The following is a 6,602-nucleotide window of genomic DNA, read 5'->3' as shown; positions in this document are numbered from 1 at the left end:
GCTTATTATCGACAATGTATATAGACACTTACAGCTCTTTTTGTTGTAATCTGTGTAATATATGTATATTAATATCTACATTATATAACTAGCCAAGGCCCTTAGCCATTAACGATTTTCTTTACAAATAAATTTAATTCTTTACTAATAATAGTAATTTTCTATTTCCCTCCAAAGATCATTGCGTTCTTCTCGATTTCTATTTTTATCTTATTTACACATTCAGCCTCTTTAACAATTTATATTCTTCATTCATAATTTCACGTTCATCTTAATTGAAATACACGAATACAATTATAAAATGTAACACAAGTAAGATTATATGAAAACACGAAATTGAATCAGACATAAAAACGCTTAAAATAGACATGCATATGCCAAGTCAACAGAAAATCTTACGCCGCATCTGCAATTGAAAGCTTAAACCATTGCTAAAGAAATCTCGAGTAATATTAAATATATATGACTTCAACTGATATTACAAAACTATATGGTATACAAACACTTTTATGAATCAAATATACATTTGACGTATTAATCTAAAGTATGATATTTCACGGAGGGTGGGGAAGAGGAAGAGAGGAAGAAACAAGTGGATATGAGGAAGGAGGGAGTTGGAGAAGAGATTAGGTATTTGTGATGTTGGAAGTGTTGGAAGAGAAAATAACGTTTTCTTTGTTACATACAATAAAATATTTTCTCAGATAGTTGAGGGGTGACGTTACTATATATATATATATATATATATATATATATATATATATATATATATATATATATATATGTATACGTATATATATACGGGCACAAATTTTTCAATTTTGTTTAATCCTTAGATTATGAAAGGCAATTTTATTAGAAACAAAATGCTTTTTAAATTTTTGAAATAGCTTGAAAAATAAGAGAGATACGATTTTTTATTTTTTTTTTAATTCCGCATTTTTGGCTAGACTTTACCATAACAAAATGTTAGAGTTAAGGGTAGTAATTTGTAAAGATTTTGGTAAAGAAATACACACAAACTCCAAACCACTGGTCCAATTTTATTGAACTTTTGAATACTTGGGTTTTATGGATCAACAAATCACATGAGCATGTTAAAAAGAATGTGTGACATCTCCATCATACCACATTTGCCTTTTCATTGCAACTATTAAGTTGTAAATTTTCAGATTATCATCAATAAAATCCAAACCACTGGCCCAATTGACATGCAACTTGACATGTGAAGGTTTAATGGGTCAACAAATCACCTGAGCATGGCATTAACATTGCAGGACCTTCTTCTTATACCATTCCTACTAACATCTATCATGTTGCCATGGCAACTGTTGTCAATTTAGAAATAATCAAATAAAATCCAAAACCACTGGCCCAACTGACATGCAACTTGGCATGGGAAAGTTATATGGGTTAACAAATCTCCTGATCATGTCAAAAAACAATGCAGGACTTTCCTCTTACACCATTCTTACCAACACCTATTACGTTGCCATGGCAACGATATGTCGAGTAGGCATCTAAACTTCAAGATTCTTAGATTCCAAAGTTGCTCATATCCGGTAGAATAGAGGCTAATAAACAACATTATTACATTAAATATTGTATAATTTAGTTTCTTGACTTTAGATTTTTACTCGGAAGACTAATTTGCCAAGGCTATTATAAAAATTTGCGTTGAAATCGATAAGAATTAGTCAAGTTTTGAAGAATTGGGCATACACTTGTTTAACAATAAGACAATTTTAATACTAAGCCAAACAAAATAAAAAATCCAACGGGGCGCAAAAGATGGCGATAGCGGCTATATGCCTACATGTATTACAATAAATCTCAAATGTCGATTAACAAACGATCTTAAAACTTCTCATTTCCAAAAGAAAATAAATTCGAAAATATGTTTATTTAAGGTGAAACTGGGAAAGGAGATGTGGGTCTTTGTAAGTGCATATGGGCCGGGCAGTGAGAAGAGCGTGGAAGAAAGGGAGGCCTTTTGGATAGATTTAAATGAGTGCATAGAGGGTTTAGGAAGAAATGTCAATGTAATAGTACTGGGAGACCTTAATGCTAGAGTGGGAAATGGTCCAATCGATGGAGTGGTTGGGAAGTGTGGAGTTCCAGGAAAGAATCGTAGTGGAGAGTTGATGGTGGAAATGTGTCTAGAAAGAGAGTTGATGATAGCAAATACAGTGTTTCGGAAGAAAGTCAAGCATAAGTACACATGGGAAAGGGTGGTGGAGGGAAGGGTGGTAGATAGAGCTTTAATGGATTATGTAGTGGTAAATAGGATTATGATAGGAAGAGTTAAGGATGTACATGTGCTAAGGGGAGAGGGTGGGGGAATATCAGATCATTTTTTGGTGGAAGGTAAGTTGAGAGTGGAGGATAGATGGAGAAGGAGGAAAGGGACAAAAGGTAGGGAGGTTCTTAGAGTGAACTCCTTGAATGAAAAGGAAAAGGAGAAGGAGTACGAAAAGAAGCTGAAGGAGGAGTGGGAGGGAGTAAAGGATAGAGCAGAGATGGGTGTGGAGGAGGAATGGGGATGGTTCAAGGAGGGAGTCTTAAAGTGTGCAAGGATGGTGTGTGGAACAAGAAGGACAGGGGGAAATAGAAGAAAGGGTAGTGAATGGTGGGATGAGGAAACAAAGAAGGTTGTAGAAGAGAAGAAGCGAGCATTCACAGATTGGTTACAAAAGAGGACAGGGGAGTCATATGAGACGTACAAAGAAAAGAAAAGTAAAGCAAAAGGTAAAGGAGGCAAAGAGGAGAGCAGATGTGAAATGGGGTAGGAGTATGACAGAAAATTTTGAAAGTAATAAAAAGATGTTTTGGAAAGAAATTAAGAGAGGAAGAGGAGGCGAATCAAGTAGGGAAGAAAAGGTAAAAGGTACAGATGGAGAGTTGATAATGGAAAAGATGGCAGTGAGGGGAAGATGGGCAGAATATTTTAGGGAGTTGCTGAATGTGAAGGAGGATAGGGAAGGAAAGATAGCTGCAGTGGGAAATACGAAGAAAATGAGAGTGATGAGTGAGGAGAATGGAGGAGAAATAAGGAAGGATGAGGTGAAGGCAGTTGTAAAGATGATGAAAGCAGGTAAGGCACCTGGTCTGGATGGATGTCATGCAGAATGTCTGAAAAAGGGAGGTTCAGTGATGGTGGACTGGTTGGTGAGATTATTTAATGTTTGCTGGAGAGAGGGTAGAGTACCGGAGGACTGGAGTAGTGCCTGTATAGTTCCTCTTTACAAGGGAAAAGGGGACAAGTGTGAATGTAGTAATTTCAGAGGGATTAGCCTGTTGAGTGTAGTAGGGAAGGCTTATGGGAGAATCTTAATTGAGAGGATTAGGAGAGGAACAGAAGGAGTAATTGGTGAGGAACAGTGTGGTTTTAGGACGGGTAGAGGTTGTGTAGATCAGATCTTTGTGGTAAGACAGATATGTGAGAAAGCTATAGGAAAGGGGAAGGATGTTTTTTGGGCTTTTATGGATCTGGAAAAGGCTTATGATAGGGTAGACAGAAAGGCACTGTGGGAGGTTATGCAGATTTATGGGATAGGAGGAAAGCTTTTGGGAGCTGTCAAGAGTTTTTATGTGAGTAGTAGAGCATGTGTTAGGATTGGAAATGGAGAGAGTGAGTGGTTTGAAGTAAAGGTGGGACTTCGTCAAGGATGCGTTATGTCGCCCTGGCTGTTCAACTTATACATGGATGGGGTGGTGCGAGAGGTGAATGCTAGGGTAGTGAGTCAGGGATTGGAGATGGTTAAAGAAAATGGAGAAAAGTGGGAGGTGAGCCAGCTGTTGTTTGCGGACGACACTGCGCTTGTGGCAGGGTCAGAGGAGGGATTGAGGAAGCTGGTGGCAGAGTTTGGGAGAGTATGTGATAGAAGAAAACTAAAGATAAATGTGGGTAAAAGTAAGGTGATGAGATGTACAAGGGGTGAAAGTGGCAGTAGACTGGAAGTGAGCATTAAGGGAGAGCGACTGGAGGAAGTGGATAGTTTTAGATACTTGGGTGCAAGTGTAGCAGGAAAAGGTGGAGTGAAGGTGGAGGTAGAATGTAGATTGAGAGAAGCGAGTAAATGCCTTGGTGGTTTAAAGAGTGTAATGAGAAATAGACATTTGGGAATGGATGCGAAGAGGAGACTGTATGAAGGAGTGATTGTGCCAACAGCACTGTATGGGGCAGAAACGTGGAACATAAGAGAAGAAGAGAGAAGGAGTTTGAATGTGTTTGAGATGAGGTGTCTGAGAAGTATGGCGGGGGTTACTAGGCTAGATAGAGTGAGAAATGAGGAGGTGAGGAGGAGAACAGGGGTGAAAAAGGATTTGGGAGAGAGGGTTGATGAAAGAATATTAGGATGGTTTGGACACATGGAAAGAATGAGTGAAGAAAGACTAGTAAAAGAGGTATGGAAGGCAGATGTGGAGGGAGTGAACATGAGGGGACGTCCTAGGATGAGGTGGATGGATGGGGTGAAGGGGGCTTTGGGGAAGAGGGGAATGTCTGTTGAGGAAGGAAGGGAGAGGACGGAAGACAGAGGTGAGTGGAGAATGGTTGTATATGGATGATGTTGTGATTGCATGAGGAGGAATGGGCGGGGGGGTGGGGGGTGGGGTAGTATGTGTGAGTAAATTTTGACGCAGCCCGAAGGGATTTCTCCCCGTCCTCTCCTTATATGCAAAGGGGGACGGAGAGGGGGGTCGCCGATTAAATGAAGCGGCCTTGCTGTGGATGTACTGTGTCTTGCGACACTGCTTCTGACCCAGGGCGGTGGGCGGGGTGCAGGGATGACCCGTCATCCAGGAGGTGCTCAGATGAGAGGAAGGGTGGGAGGGGTGTGGAGTGTATTTGGGGATGAAATGGGTGGGAGTGTTTTTATGCCTTTCCCTTTTTGGCTACCTCCCTTGGAAGGGGGAAAAAGCCTTGGTATATGTATGTATGTTTATTTAATTTACAATATGTTTTATTGAAGCCTTACCTTAATATTTTTACTCGGAAAACTATTTTGCCGAGGTTGATAACCAAATTTTCATTTAAATCGGTGAATATTTTTTTTTTTGTATTTGAAGAATTGGGCATACACTTGCACAACAACAAGACAATTTGAATACCCTGTGCATGCGCTGAACGATGCAAGTATTCAAACTGAGACATACTTATTATTCCAACGGGCCGCAAAAGATTGCCTTGTAAACAGTGCACGTGCAATGGTGACGCCCCGAGCAGATACGCCCGTATCTATATATCTATCTATCTATATGTATATATATATATATATATATGTATATATGATATATATATAATATGTATATATATATATTTATATATATATATATATATATATATATATATGTATGTATGTATACATATACCAAAGGTTTATATATAATATATATATACATATATATATATATATATATATATATATATATATATATATATATATCTATACATATACCAAAGGCTTGTTCCCCCTTACACGGGGGGTAGCCAAAAAGAAAAAGGCATAGAAATCACTCCCTCCCATTTCATTTCCCGTATATTCCACTCCCCTCCACCCTCCTCCCTCCCTCCTATCTTGGCATCTCCTGGATGAAGGGTCATCCCTGCATCCTGTCCACTGCCCTGGGTCAGAGGTAGTGTCGCAAGACGCAGCACATCCACAGCAAGGCCGCTTCATAAATTCGGGGACCCCCCCCCCTCTCTGTCCCCTCATGCAGGAAAGGAGAAGACGGGGAGAAATCCCTTCGGGCTGCGTCAGATTTTTTCTCATACATACTTCCTCACCTCCCATCCCCCACCCACTCCCCCTCATGCATCACAGCCTCATCTATACACAACCCTTCTCCATTCACCCCTATCTTCTGTCCTCTCCCGTCCTTCCTCTACAGAGGTTCCCTTCATCCCCAAAGCCCCTTTCACACCATCTATCCATCTCATCCTAGGACGCCCCCTCATATTCACTCCTTCCACCTCCGCCTTCCACACTTCTTTTACTAATCTTTCTTCACTCATTCTTTCCATGTGTCCAAACCATCCTAATACTCTTTCATCAATCCTATCTCCCAGCTCCCTTTCCACCCCTGTTCTCCTCCTCACCTCCTCATTTCTCACTCTATCTAGCCTAGTAACCCAATCATACTTCTCAGACATTTCATCTAAGACACATTCAAACTCCTGCTCTCTTCCTCTCTCATGTTCCATATTTCTGCCCCGTACATTGCTGTTGGCACAATCACTCCTTCATATAACCTCCTCTTAGTATCCATTCCCAGATGTCTATTTCTCATTATACTTTTTAATCCCCCAAAACGTTTACTCGCTTCTCTCAATCTACATTCTACCTCCACCCCCACTCCTCCCTTTCCTGTCACATTCGCACCCAAGTATCTGAAACTATCCACTTCCTCCAGTTTCTCACCCTTAATGCTCACTTCCAGCCTACTGTCACTCTCTCTCCTTGTACATCTCATCACCTTACCTTTGCCCACATTTATCTTCAGCTTCCTTCTTTCACACACCTTCTCATACTTTGTTACTAACTTCCTCAATCCCTCCTCTGATCCTGCTACAAGCGCAGTGTCGTCCGCAAACAACAGCT

The sequence above is a fragment of the Oratosquilla oratoria genome, chromosome 12, assembly GCF_046742065.1.
Source record: "Oratosquilla oratoria isolate Oo_2021 chromosome 12, ASM4674206v1, whole genome shotgun sequence".
In the NCBI taxonomy this organism is placed as follows: Eukaryota; Metazoa; Arthropoda; class Malacostraca; order Stomatopoda; family Squillidae; genus Oratosquilla; species Oratosquilla oratoria.
This window is presented reverse-complemented; position numbering follows the sequence as displayed.